The sequence below is a fragment of the Kogia breviceps genome, chromosome X, assembly GCF_026419965.1.
Source record: "Kogia breviceps isolate mKogBre1 chromosome X, mKogBre1 haplotype 1, whole genome shotgun sequence".
Lineage (NCBI taxonomy): Eukaryota > Metazoa > Chordata > Mammalia > Artiodactyla > Physeteridae > Kogia > Kogia breviceps.
In genome coordinates this window covers 54555488-54571224 of record NC_081330.1, presented here as the reverse complement: position 1 = coordinate 54571224, position 15737 = coordinate 54555488, and the positions used below count along the sequence as shown (strand labels likewise).

Below are 15737 nucleotides of genomic sequence, written 5' to 3'. Positions count from 1 at the left end.
TACAATGGAATATTACTCAGCCATAAAAAGAAATGAAATTGAGTTATTTGTAGTGAGGCTCATGGACCTAGGGTCTGTCATACAGAGTGAAGTAAGTAAGTCAGAAAGAAAAAACAGATACTGTATACTAACACATATATATAGAATCTAAAAAAAACCATATATATATATATATATCGTGCTTGTAACAAAATAGCTTCAACCGAGGAGGTTCACAGAAAGCCCCGACTAGCAATCTCTGTTCCATGATAGTAAGCAAATAATTGCAAACTACCACGTTAGGCTTAAGCACCAAGAAATGTTTATTTAAGCATAGGTATGCTCTCAGAGAGAGAGAGAGTGAGCTGATTCTGCGAATTGAAAGCAGCATTCCTATACGGGCTTAAGGGGGCTTTTAGGGAGCATTTTGCAGGGAGGTGAGGGTGAGTGACAGGGGATCATTATTTTTTTGACAGTCTCAAGCTATGTAACAAGTTTACTGCTGAACTTGCTCTTACTTTGAATCGCTAAGAAATGCCAACTCAGCGTGGCAGGCAGGCAAGGCCACATGTACATTTTATTATAATTATGGTATAATGAGTTTGGGTTTACTATAGGTTATACATCTGTCTAGTCTGGGCATGCGCAGCCCCGGGAAGTTCCCTCGTCTTAATGTGCCTCTCTTTATCAGGAAAAGCTGCCCACCACATGATTATAGTTTCACCTCTTCTGTGTGGGGTCAAGGGAGAGTCCCTAGATGGCTGGTTGTGTGACTTGATTTCTTCTTCTTGTCTTTCTCACCACTGTCATCTCCTTGCTTTTAATGTCTGACTAACAGGCCTAGAGTGTTTTTTCCTCACAGTCACTCGAGAATGAGAAATATGTGGTCTCTTTATCTCTTATCTGAGCAGGGCTCAGCTCCTCCTAGCTCCTGCTATTATGTTTATCTTGGAGTGTCTGTCCACAGGGGACAAGCTCCAGCTGCTTAACCTGGGGCCCATCTATCTCTTTCCTCACAACCCATCAGCTTGATGGAGTTACCAGCCCTGTTCTTTTAGATAGAACTTAATATTCTTGTAAAGATAAGAGATTTGACAGCTAGGAGAATATTTTTCTTTTTTACAGGTTTTCAGAGTACCCATATGTTAACTGAATTTGTTCTTAACATGGAGAATAAAGCCTTTCCTAGTTTTAAATAACTATTCCTTTTACTGCTCAATTATGTTAATTTATGAACAGTTGACACTATACACTTTTGTTGTGTTCAACTTTGTTGGCATTTTTGATGTTTTTGTGAGACACTGTGGGGTGTTGTTTCTTTGCTATTGTCATTTTCAAAGTATGATTATTAAAAAATGATGGGAAAAATAGTACTTTCATTCTGAGGAAATGGTGGTTCAAATGAATATTTCAACCAAACTTCATTTTCATTTGTACTGAGTTGTAAATTTTCACTGAATTTCATTTCTATCTAGTAACAGGAATATCTTCAGCCAGAAAACCATAAAGCTTCAAATTGTTTCTGAAAAATGTTCTTTCATAATGATGGCATAACTCATAAACGCCTTTTCACCTCAGCTTTTAAGTTATTTACATTGTCTAGTTAAAAACCACACACTTTAGGAAGGATGGAAAAGGCTAAGTAACTTTCTACCGTAATGTTAAAAAGCAAAGTCTTCCAAGCAAAGATTATTTTCTCTGTGCCTTTATTTACAGTAATGCTTTCTTTATTTGTATCATATTAATGAAAACTAAACTTCATTTACACAAATAGACCATAAAAATAAAAGGAAGATTTTGACCTATACAGTATACTATTATATATTGTGCAAGTGAAATGTTAAATTATGCAATTTTGGTATGAAAAGTACAATTTTGTTTTATTATCATATTTTTGGTTGATAGTACATGAGTGATGGTTCTTGCCATCATAAATTTGACTTTTAAAACATTTTTAACTCCAAATTATGAAGAATGTAGCCAACTAGAACATATTTTCATATTTAGGAGTATGGAAAACAAATAACTGTCAAAATGATCTAAGCTTTCAATCTAATTATTTTTGTTGTTGTTAATTATTTTAATAGCTTTCTTGTAACTGTTTCCCCTTAGAAACATTTGGGAAAACATGAAGAATTAGGCTTTTCATGCTTTAGAAAAAAAAAAGAAGGATATTCTCTTTACTGATATACTGCTCTCACATTGAATCTTTTACATGATGATCCCAAAGTCTGTTTACTTAATTATTGATATAGAAAATACCATATCAAGGGGAATTATTCATATTATTCACCTCTTTTCTAACAAAGCCTTACATTCTTTCAACTAAGGCTTCTTTCAGATTTAATTGATATATTTCCTGGAGAACAATAACAGATTTCACAATATTGGGCAACTAATCTGTTGTTTATTAATTATCCATGAAGTTTGCTAAACATACCAGGTCTATCTAAGAATATTCAACAAATAGGTAGTTGTTAGATCACTGTTTTTCACTTGAACTTATTAACATGGCTTCTGCCATTAAGCAGGTTACTATTATGTGATAAACCCTGATTTTAGTATAAAAATGAAAAATTTTTATAATATATAATTATTAAATTGATTTGTATAAACTATAAATATTATGCTAATTCAGAGAATGGGTAACACACTAAGACAGAAAAATGCTACATAGAGAAGCTAGACATTGAGGTGAGCATTATAAAAAACAATTAGAAATTGAAAGTTCAAATAGGTATAACTTTCTCTAAATACAATGGTATCACCTAAGTTCAATTAAAAAATGAATGCAATTTAGAAGTAGTGGAGACTATAATCTGATGTTTATTAACCAGAAAGGTAAACTATACTAAAGTTCACATATCACAAATATAAATTCCATTTGATTTTTAAAATAGTGAGCAAAAAGTGAGGAATGATAAGACAAAAAATAGCAATGTTATTTCTTGCCCTGGTCAAAGATTTACTTTTCATATATATAGATATGTAGATGTATAAATATAGACATATATTAGTCAGTTTGCTGATATAGTGCTTCATTATATGCTAGGTAATCTCTGTGCTTAGTCTGTATTAAAGTAGAGGAATAAGATAAAGGGTACATGAGAATGCTTATTATTGAACTGTTTTCTACTTCCTCCAAAAACAATGACACAGAATAATATATAAAGATTCAGTGGTTACTCTAGTTGCAACTGGTCCTGTTGTTGTCACAGTATATCCCTAGATGTCAACCCAAACAGATTAAATGTTAATCTAATGCAAAACAGAGACCTTCTATTGAGAATCAATGAAATTTATATCTTAGAAGACATGGAAATGTTTCGGTTTGTGGGTTTAAGAACACGTATGCTCATACTATCAAGAGTATAATGACACCATGATCTCATGGCATTTCTAATAAGTCAGCTTGTGCCCTAGGAGAAAAACCTAATATCTATACCATTTTCACTCAGATGGACTTTTCTCTCAGATCAGCTACCTTTTAAAATATAAATTTATTTATTTATTTTTATTTTTGGCTGTGTTGGGTCTTTGTTGCTGTGCACAGGCTTCTCTGTAGTTGTGGCGAGTGGGGGCTACTTTTTGTTGCAGTGTGTGGGCTTCTCATTGCACTGGCTTCTCTTGTTGTGGAGCACGGGTTCTAGGCATGTGAGCTTCAGTAGTTGTGGCACGTGGGCTCAGTAGTTCTGTCTCACAGGCTCTAGAGTGCAGCCTCAGTAGTTGTAGCTCATGGGCTTAGCTGCTCTGCAGCATGTGGGATCTTCCTGGACCAGAGCTAGAACCCGTGTCCCGTGCATTGACAGGCAGATTCTTAACCACTGCACCACCAGAGAAACCCTCAGATCAGCTATTGATATGTCATTCTGATTTTATATCTAGTCTTAAGAATAAACTTCTCATGAAAAGTATAGCTAAAGACTGTTGAACAAGCCTTGTGTGGGATTTTTGTATGATTTCATCAAGGTTGGAGAAGCAGGTGTTTCTCATGAATTGTTTATATGTTCAATTTCAGTTATTCTTGTAACTGACAGAAAGGGTAGAAATCACATAATTTCTTGCCATTCTTGTCTCAGCATCATATCAGTTTCTATTCTTCAAATACATGTTAAGAATACTGTCCACAAACTCTCCCACAGGGAGCACTCTGGTTTTCACAGTGCAAACAGCCTAAATAGAGTCAATAGTCATGGTTAGTTTAGAGTCCAAATAGTTGCATTCCTGATTCTTTTGATGACAGTAGTCAACTCTCATACATAGTTATCAAAAATACCTATTATTCCTTGTTGCCCATGTGCCAATTAGAATGTTACAACCATTTGTAAAGATATTTACATATTTGATTTATACACTGCTTATGGAGTTAATGTTAATAAAAATAAATATATGGAAAAATATGGCTTTTTTAAAAAAATAAATATTTATGATATATTAAGATTAGGCTATCTGCAGACTTCATGTGACTATTTTGTGTTATAATTTATAGAAGTTAAGCCTAACATTTCCTATCTAATAACTTTCAATCTGGAATTTGTGCTGTTTCAGTTTAATAGTATCACTATAATAGTATGTGATCTTTCATTTATAACAAATGTAAGCAAGTAGCAAGAGCTATAAATTAAGAAATATACTCATATGAATTTTGACTCTACTCAAGGACTGACACATCTTTCCTCAGGAATCTTATTCTTTTCCTTATCACTATAATTCTACATTAGATTCAACAATAAACCAGTATTAATTCCCTATGTTCCCTTGATAAGATTTTTTCTGGGCTTATTTATGGAAACCACTAACATCTTATAAATGATATTATTCATTTTCTTGTGATTGGAATGCTCCCAAGTGCACCTTGTTATTTTGATTCTTTGTATATTCTTGCAGTTTTCTTTTCTCTTTCTGGTTAGCTTTAAATATGAGCAGATATTTGTTCAAAAAGAGTCTGTGGACAAAACATTGCTTTGATGATTTTCATTTCAGGCTTTGACTGTAGAAGTTGTTAACAAAGAGAAATTTCCTCCAAACCCATTTCAAAAATAATTTAGAGCCTAAGGTCCAGAAAAGGTTCTGTGGACTCATCTCAACTCTATCCTGCTAAATACAATTATAAGTTCTGGAAATAATGCAAAAACTTCAGGAGTAAAGTAAAAGAGTGGTTCAGTGCCTTACAATACCCACACAGCAGAAGAAGGCAACCCTGGCCCAGCATAACTAAACATTCAACATAGCAGCAGAAGATGGCTCAAGTAAGAAATTCCTCTCCTGGATCTAATGAAAATTTCAAAAATAATACTAGACAGCCCTGTGGCACTGTCAGGGGTTATTCTAATAACAACAAATGGCTTGTATCCGGGAAGTCTTCTCTTTCCCCAAAGGTCTTTCACCCACCTATAAACACCAGCTTCCTGGCCCAGCCTTGGGAAGTGCCCTCCATCCCTGTGGGCTAGAGGGTCCTTTTTCCCACCTGAATGCAACAGGAAGGAGAATCCCTCTGGAAACAAATAGCTTGATGGGATGACTACAGTATGTAACTCCCTTTCCCAAGAAACAAACACCAGGTATTTCAGCAACTCTACAGAGGCTATTAAGTAGAAGATCCTAGGACAAGAAATGGTCCATAGAAGCACTCTCTGTCGATGTGGGCCAGAGTATCCTATCACCCACCTAGAGATAACAGGCAGACCAGCCAAGAAAAGTACCTCTATCACTGTGGGAAACAGCATTGGATATCACAAGAAAACAATAAAGATGAATGAAACAAGATGAAAAAATTATAATACCGATAAACCCCTGACAATACAGGCAAACATAGAGGAGACACAAATAACTAACTTCAGGAATTAAATGGAATATTGCTACAGTTCCTTTAGTCATTAAAAGGGTAATAAGGGCATACTATAAACAAATTTACATTCATACATTTAACAAGTTAGTAGAAATGGACCAATTCCTCAAAAACTCCCAAACTACCAAATCTCAACCAAGATGAAATAGATAATTTGAATAACCCTGTAACTAATAAGGAAATTAAATTCATAAATAAAATCTTCCTGAAAAATAAATCCAGACCCAGCTGAATTTACTGGTGAAATTTTCTAAAAAAATTAAAGACAACAATTACTTTAGATAATCTCTTGTAAAAAATAGAAGAGACAGGAACACTGTCTATCTCATTTTATGAGGACAATATTATCCTAATACTAAACCAAACAATGACAGTAAAAAAAGAAAAAAAGAAAAGTTACAGGCCATTATTCTTTCAAAACTTAGACACAAAAATCTTTAACAAAATACAGTTATGCTTATTATTCACAGATTCTGTACTTGCAAATTTGCCTACTCACTAAAAATTTATTTGTAACTACAAAGTCAATATTCATAGCTCTTTCATTCTCATTTAGCAGACATGTGCAAAGAGGTGAAAACTTTGAGTCACCTGATATGCAAATTCTCACCTAAGTTTGAAAAAGTCTTTTATGTCTTTTGTTTCATTTCATACTGTAAACAAACGTCCCTATTGTAGTCCAATTAGTGCCAAGTTTTTCACATTTTTGTGTTTTTCGTTGGTGATTTCATTGTTTATAATGGTCCCTAGGCATGGTGCTAAAGAGCTGTCTAATATTCCTAAACCCAGGTAAGCTCTGATGTGCCTTACAAAGCAAATATGTATGTTAGATAAGCTTCCTATAGGCATGAGCTGTAGCACTGGTCATGTGTTCAATGTTAATGAATCAACAATATGTAATAACCTTTCTTTACACAGAAACACACATAAAGTAAGATTATGTATTGATCCATTGATAAAAATCATGTGAAAAGAAGCTTAAATAAGCCTAACCCTATATTTTCCTTAAGAACAATTGCTCAGCATTTTCTAATTCAGAGGTTGTGGCAATTTCATAAAACATCAACTGTATTAGCAAATAAAATGCAGCAAAGTATAAACATATATCACAGCCAAGTAGAAAGAATAACATAGAAGTACACACACACACACAAGCACACACACAAATGAGTCTTATAAAACTGATGAAATCTGAATAAAGTCTGTAGATTGTGTCAATGTTAATTTTGCTTTTGTCATATTGTACTATAGTTATAAAGGATGTTACTATTGGGGTAAACCAGATAAAAGGTATAGAGAATCTGTATTACTTCTTACAATTACATGTGAATATACAATTATCTTTAAAGAAAAATGTAATAAAATAACAGTAATTTGCTCCTCTCTCATTCTTTTTCTCAAGCTCTCTCTCACACACACAATCACACACAAACACAAATACCTTCCCTATTTATAATTTCAAAATTTTGCTTTATGACTTTCTTGAAAGGGTTCATTTTCTTTAATAAGGTGTTTTTGTCATATATTTTATCCTACACTGATTAACTGTGGACCAGAGTACAATTTAACAATTAAAGCACCCTTTTTCCAAACCAAGGCTGGCAGAATGGCTCCTGAAAAAAAGGTGATAAGCAGAAGGGCATGTCCACCATCAATGAGGTGGTGACCAGAGAATACACTATCAACATTTACAAGCACAAATATGGAGTGGGTTTCAAGAACTGTGCCCTCAGGTACTCAAAGAAATCTGGAAATTTTCCATGAAGGAGATGGGAACTCTAGATGTATGCATTGACACCAGGCTCAACAAAGCTGTCTGGGCCAAAGCAATAAGGCATGTCCCATACTATATCAGTGTGTGGTTGTGCAGAAATTGTAATGAAGATGAAGATTCACCAAACAAGCTCTATATTTTGGTTACCTTATGTACCTGTCACCACTTTCAAAAATCTACAGACAGTTAATGTGGATGAGAACTAACTGTTGATTGTCAAATAAAGTTATAGAACCTCAAAACAAATAAACAAAAACAATAATAACAATCTCAATTATTTTTACCAAACTCAATTGAAAAATATTTATATTTTGAAGGCAAAGTAATTTTCAAGGTTGCTGCAGATTTTAGCTTCAGTTTTTAACCTTGCTAATATTTATTCATATATATATATATATATATATAGTATCTACAATTTTAAGATATTACTACATCTAATCAACTCAGTCAAAGCTACTGCCCTAAACTTAGACTATTATCATTCTCATTATATACATAAGGAAACAGAGACTTAGAGACTTTTTGACTTGCTCCATGTCTCAAAGCTATAGACAAATAAAATTATCTTGATTTTATTATTTTTTATTTCAATGAATAGAAATTCATTCTATTGGTAATAAATCTGCTTAGTACGTGATTGTATTTCTCCTCTGTTTCTTTTCTTTTTCTTTTTTTTTTTTGCGCTACACGGGCCTCTCACTGTTGTTGCCTCTCCCATTGTGGAGCACAGGCTCTTGACGTGCAGGCTCAGCAAGCATGGCTCACAGGCATAGCTGCTCCACTGCATGTGGGATCTTCCCAGACCATGATACGAACCCATGTCCCCTGTATAGGCAGGCGGACTCTCAACAACTGTGCCACCAGGGAAGCCCTCTCCTTTGTTTTTACACCATCAGATCATTTGGCTCTTGAATTAGGTGATTAAAAATAATTAGCTTCCTATATATTTTGGGGGATGTTAGAGAGTTATCAAGTTATATTACCTCTAAGAAGATATTTATTCTCACAAATGTGTATTGATCTTTTTTTAAGTTATCAAGCACTGTGCTTAGGCTTATTATCCACATAATAAGTAATTTAAGCTGCTCTTGATAAAATGAGTCTATAAGATACATGTATAACAGATATATGTTTATAGCAATTCTAGGATAATATGTTTTATGTTTTGGTTTTTTTTTTTTTTTGCGGTACATGGGCCTCTCCCGTTGTGGAGCACAGGCTCCAGACATGCAGGCTCAGTGGCCATGGCTCACGGACCCAGCCACTCCGTGGCATGTGGGATCCTCCCGGACCGGGACACAAACCCGCGTCCCCTACACTGGCAGGTGGACTCTCAACCACTGTGCCACCAGGGAAGCCCTAGGATAATATTTTTAAGAGAAGGAGACTAGAGGTTGTGTTATTGGGAAAAATTAGGCCTATATTAGCAAAAGAAGTAAATGACTGAGGAAAAATATATAATTAAATTCTATCACCTGAGATTTTAAAAGATTTAAGGGGAAAAGTCTGAGTTCTGGTTGCAGTAGTAATAGAAGCATGGGTTGGGTACCAGGTACACTATTAAGAACACAAAGATTATGACAGAAACAGGTATAGGGAAACTGAGAATGAGGTAAACATAGAAAGAGGAGGGCAGAGCACTACCGGAATTTCAAAGTTTAAGCAGGTCTTCAGATACTAAAAATTTACAGTGGTTGAGGGAACAACAAAAGAAAACATTGGAACACGTGGTTACAGAAATCATCAAACAAAATTTTAAATACTAAAGATGAATATGTTTGTATATATAAAGACTAAACACTTTGGAAAGTTCCTGAATCTTTGGTTGATTGTAATATTTTTTCAAATTTTTAGTCTATTTTTTTAAATAACCTGATTTTACAATATTGGTAAAAATGTTTTCAGATGCCAAATTGATTTTCACATTCTCAGGAGAAAATGATTTAATTGTCTTAGGGAGATTTGTTACTGTGCAACATAGTGGCTCCCATGATGGAGGATTTACTGTGGTGGAGCAAGATGAGAAAAATAATGCTGATACCCAAAAGAGCACATGCTTTTAAGTCAACCAGCCTTAGTTTGAACCCTGAATCCATCACTTTCTATCCATATAATATTACCTAACACCTTTCAATAACAATCAGTGTTAATGGTTATATTATTATCATCATTGTTATATTTGTGATTTGCTATTATGCTAGGAAAATTTTGTGCACAATTGTGAAGAGTGTTAAGCAGGCATAAACTTCATCTGTTTGGCTTTGAATATCAATTCTGGCACTTGTAAGCTCTGTGATCTTAAGCATGTCACTCAATCTCCCTGAGCCTCAGTTTTCTTTTCCATGAAATGGTGAGAGTAATGAACATAAAGTAGAATGAAATTTGGATGAAATAATGGCCATAAAGGTTTAACTTAGTAGCTAGTATATTATAAATGCCTCATGTTAATTATTATTTCTTAGATAAAACTTTACATTTATTCTAGCCTTAGGTACTTCCTACTTTTTGGAGTTTTAAAGTGGTAATTTGTGTGTGTGTGTGTGTGAGAGAGAGAGAGAGAGAGAGAGAGAGAGAGAGAGAGAGAGAGAGAGAGAGAGAGAGATCACAGCAATGTTATCCAGAGTCAAAAAATATATCCAGATGGAGATCAAGATTGAGGAGCAAGAATTGGAGCTCACTACCTGTCCCCCAAGAACACATAAAAAATACATCTAGAAGTGGAACATTTCTCATGGAAAACTAACTGGAAATTGCAGTAAGGACTCCTATATAACCAACGCTGTAAGAAAGAAGCATGTAATACAGTAAGATGGGAAGAAAAGCATCAGGAAGGGACCTGTGACCCTGGGAGGGGACTAAGAGGAAAGGAGATCACACAGGTGGACACTCACCCTGAGGAGTAAGTGGGCCGAGCCACAGACTTAACATCACAGTCTTGGGTTCCTACATGTTAGAGACAAGCTTCCTTGTCTGCTTGGAGAACTTCTGGGACAGATAGAAAAGCTGGAAAAGCTTAGATTCCAATCACGAGGAGTGCATGAGTGCTGGTTTGCTCCCAGGCAGGGTGGAGAGTGGTATTCCATAGCTGTGGCCGCCTCCCCAGTCCAAGCCAAGAAAACAGTCTGGCCCTGTTCACTCCATGACACAGATTGGCACTGAATCTAGGATGTCCAGGGCCTGGGAAATAAACTTGATCTAGAGACATGGAGGTGACCCAGGGGCATGGACTATAGCTCAGGTGGAGTGGCAGTTGCCATTGTTGGCACTTAGTCAAGTGGAACCCCAGAAGCAGTCCAGAGTTCGGACAACAGTACAACTGCTGGAATTCTGGCCACCACCTCATTTTACTCCCCAGGCAAACCAGGAAAATGCTTTGGCTCCACCCACTCCACACCACAGTCTAGCTCTAGATCTGGAGCAGCCATTATAAGGGGAAAGAAACAACCCTCAGCTGCCTTTGAGTGGAGTCACAGATGCATACACAGGCAGAGCATTGAGCCTCTGTAAACTTATGAGCCACTTGCTTCAGTACTCCCCTCCATCCAGTGCAGGGAGAAGGAAAAACACAAACTTAAAGGGAAAAGAGAGCACTCAAACCCGGTACTCAGAACTTCCACTCCAGGAACTTGGGAGCAGACTCCCCACCCCATGCCCATCGACAAAATGGTGTTGGCCACTGAGCAGAGGGGAAGACTCACCTCACACCCTGTACAGTCTCTTGTTCATTCATCAACAGCCTCATCCCCTAACAAGAAGACAGTTGCCAGCACACCCTGAGGAAAGATGTGACTGGTGTCTACATCAGATCCAGCTCTCCCTCCAAAGGCTTTGGGCACACACAGCCTACATAGGGATGCTCCCACATAAGAACACTCCTTCAAGATCACAGTAGGTAACTGTTTCACCTAAATTCACAGAGAAAGAGAAATTAAGTAAAATGAAAAGGCAGAGGAACTACTCTCAGTTGAAAAAGCAAGAGAAAACCCCTGAAAAAAAATAGAAACAGTAATAAACAATCTACCAGACAAAGAATTCAAAATATTGGTAACAAAAATACTAACTGAATTAGAGAAGATAATTGATATAAACACAAATCTTTTTTTAACAAGAAACTAGGAAATAGAAAGAAGGTCCAATCAAAGATAGGTAATTCAATAACTGAGATTAAAAGGACTCTAGTAGCAATGAATACCTGACTAAATGATAAAAAGATGCATAAATGATCCAGAAGATAGAGTAATGAAAATCACCCAAAAAGAACAGCAGACAGAAAAACAAATGAAACAAAAAATGAGTAAAATGTACAAGATGTCTGAGATAACCACAAATGCACAGAAATTTGCATTATATAGGTTCCAGGGGGGAAGAGAGAGAGAAAGGTATCAAATGTGTATTTGAAAAAATCATGGCTGAAAACTTCCCAAACCTAAAGAATGAAACAGAATCCTGATACAGGAAGCACATATCACATGTCCAGACAAGATGAACCCAAACATACCCACACCAAGACATACCATAATGAAAATGGCAAAAGTGAAAGATAAAGGGAAAATTGTCAATATAAAGGCAGCAAGAGGAAAAAAAAGAGTCATACACAGGGGTATCCCAATAAGACTATCAGCTAATTTTTCTGTAGAAATTTTGCATGTCTTAAAGGAGTGGTATGATAAATTCAAAGTGGTGAAAGAGAAAAACATGCAAACTGGGATACTCTACCCAGCAAGAGTATCATTTAGAATAGAAGGAGAAATAAAGAACTTCTCAGAGAAGCAAAAACTAAAAGAATTCATCAATACTAAACCTACCTTAAAAGAGATGTTGAACAGTCTTCTCTAAATGGAAAAGAAGTAAGAATCTATAGAAAAGGGAAAACCCCAATAGGAAAGGCAAATATATAACAGCGATTGAAGATCACTTAAATAAGCCACTATAAAGATTGGAAAACAAAATGTTGTAAAAGCAACTATTGTTACAAAAAACAGTAAAGTGATAAGCATGAAGATGTAAATTGTGACATCAAAAATGCAAAATGTGGGGCTTCCCTGGTGGTGCAGTGGTTGAGGATCTGCCTGCCAATGCAGGGGATAGGGGTTTGTGCCCTGGTCCGGGAGGATCCCATGTGCCATGGAGCGGCTGGGCCCGTGGGCCATGGCCACTGGGCCTGGTGCATCCGGAGCCTGTGCTCCGCAATGGGAGAGGCCACTGCAGTGAGAGGCCCGTGTACTGCAAACAAACAAACAAACAAAAAACAAAACAAAAAAACAAAACAAAAAACAAAGAAAACAAAACAAAAAAAACCCCACAAAATGTGTGGGGGGTTGTAAAAAAATGTAGATTTTTAGAATATACTTGAACTAAATGCCTATCAGTTTAAATCAAGCAGGTATAATTATAGGTCAACATAGATGAGCCCCATGGTAACCACAAATCAAAAATCTATAATAGATACACAAAAACCTAAAAGAAAGTAACCCAAGCATACTACAAAAGAAAATCATCAAACCACACAGGATAAACAACAACAACAGAAAGAAAAAAGGAGGAAGTGAACAGAGAAGAACTACAAAAACAACTGGAAAACAAGTAATAAAATGTCAATAAGTATATACCTATCAGTAATTAATTTAAATGTCAATGGAGTAAATGATTCAATCAGAGACTTAGGGTGGCAGACTGTATAAAAAACAGGAATCTTCCCTATGTGTCCTACAAGAGACTTACTTCAGTGCTAAAGACACACACAGACTAAGAGTGAGGGAATGGAAAAAGATTTTTCATGCAAAGGGAAATGACAAGAAAGGTATCACACTCCTTGACTTCAGACTATACTATGAAGTTACAGTAATAAATTCGTCATGTTGGCATGGCATGAAAGCTGACACATAGATCAACAGAACAGAATAGAGTACCCAGAAATAAACCCATGCACCTGTGGTCATTGAATCTATGACAAAGGAGGCAAGAATATACAATGGAGAAAAGACTGTCTCTTCAACTAGTGGTGCTGGGAAAAACTAAACAGCCACATGTAAAACAATGAAATTGGAATGTTCCCTCACACCACATATAAAAATAACTCAAAATGGAATAAATATCTAAATGTAAGGCCTAGAACCATAAAAGTACTAGAAAACATAGGCAGAACACTCTTTGACAAAAATTGTAGCAATATTTTTTTGGATTTGTCTCCTAAGACAAAATAATTAAAAGCAAAAAATAAACAAATGGGACCTAATTAAACTTAAAATCATTTGCTCAACAAAGGAAAACCATTGACAAAATGAAAAGAAAACTGATGGAATGGGAGAAATTATTTGTAAATGATGTGACCAACAAGGAGTTAAGATCCAAAATACATAAACTACTCATACAACTCAACATCAAAACAACAAACAAACCAATCAAAAAACAGACTTGAATAGACATTCTCCAAAGAAGACACAGATGGCTAACAGGCACCTGAAAAGATGCTCAGCATCACTAAATTATTATAGAAATTCAAATCAAAACAAAAATGAGACATCACCACATACTTGTCAGAATGGCTATCATCAAAAAATCTACAAATAATAAATGCTTGAGAGGGTATGGAGAAAAGGGAAGCCTCCTACACCGTTGGTGAGAATGTAAGTTGATGCAGCCAATATGGAAAACAGTACAAATTTTCCTTAAAAAACAAAAATGGAGCTACCATATGATCCAGCCATCCCATTCCTTGGCATATATGTTGAGAAAACTCTAATTTGAAAAGACACATGCACCGCAATGTTCATAGCAGCACTATTTACAATAGTCAAGACATGGAAGCAACCCAAGTGCCCATCAATGAATGATTTAAATGTAGGGTAAATATCTCGTGGGAAGCAGCCACATGACACAGGGAGATCAGCTAGGTGGTTTGTGACCACCTAGAGGGGTGAGATAGGGAGGGTGGGAGGGAGGGAGACACAAGAGGGAAGAGATACGGGGACATATGTATATGTATAACTGATTCACTTTGTTGTAAAGCAGAAAGTAACACACCATTGTAAAGCAATTATACTCCAATAAAGATGTTAAAAAAAACAAATTGTGGTGTATACACACACACACACACACACACACACACAATGGAAAATTACTCAGCCATAAAAAAATGAAATTCTGCCATTTGCAGCAACATGGATGGACCTAGAGAATATTATGCTTCGTGAAATGTCAGAAAGAGAAAGACAAATACTGTATGATATCAGTTATATTTGAAATCTGAAGAATAATACAAATAAATGCATATGCAAAACAGAAATTGACTCATAGAGATGAAAAGTTGTGGTTACCAAAGGGGAGAGTAAAGGAGGGAGGGACAAATTAGGGGTATGGGATTAACAGTTACAAAGTAGTATGTACAAAATAGATAAGCAACAAGTATACACTGTACAGCACAGGGAATTATAACCATTATCTTGTAATAACCTATAATGGAATATAAACTGTAAAAATCCTGAATCACTATGCTATATACCTGAAACTAATGTAATATCATAAACAACTATATTTCAATAAAAAATTAAAATTAAAAATAATCCATACCCTCATAAAATATATATACTAACCCCTTATTTTAAAATATAGTGCATTAATAGAAAATTTGAGGTATAGTACGGCCAAGTGTTCAGGAGGTGATTGCCTTTGAAGAGAGTGTTTATTACAGTTCCCAAGAGGTGGATGCATACCATACGTGATCCCCACAGGGAAACATGCGATGGATCAAGAAGAATTTTGGACAAGAGCAATTATGGTGGTTTCCACAATGAGGGACGGGTGAGGCAGGGTAAGCAAGTTAGGATTGGCTCATTTGAATAATTTCATCAGGCTTTGGTTTATATGGGCTCCTCCTAGTTGTTTGGTACCTGACCTTGGGTATTTATGGCAGGTAGATAGTGAGTATGAGAGCCTTTTAAAGGAGATGGTTCAGAGTATGGGCTCTGGATTCGTCGCTTTGTATTTGAAAAGCTTGCACCTAGGAGGAGGATTTTTCCTGAGGAGGGAGGATTGATGAGGGAGGCAGGAGGCCAAGGCAAGGTGACTCAGGCACATTATGGGGTTGTCCAGAACAAGGTATGCCAGGCATATGTAAAGCAGATGTTGAAGCATCAA

At 36.0% G+C, this 15737-nt stretch overlaps 1 pseudogene; it reads left to right on the top strand.

Annotated features, from left to right (window-relative positions):
• The window catches only part of LOC131748094 (large ribosomal subunit protein eL31-like), a 28195-nt pseudogene extending 20388 nt beyond the window's left edge, over positions 1–7807 (top strand).
• Positions 7808–15737: the final 7930 nt, after the last annotated feature.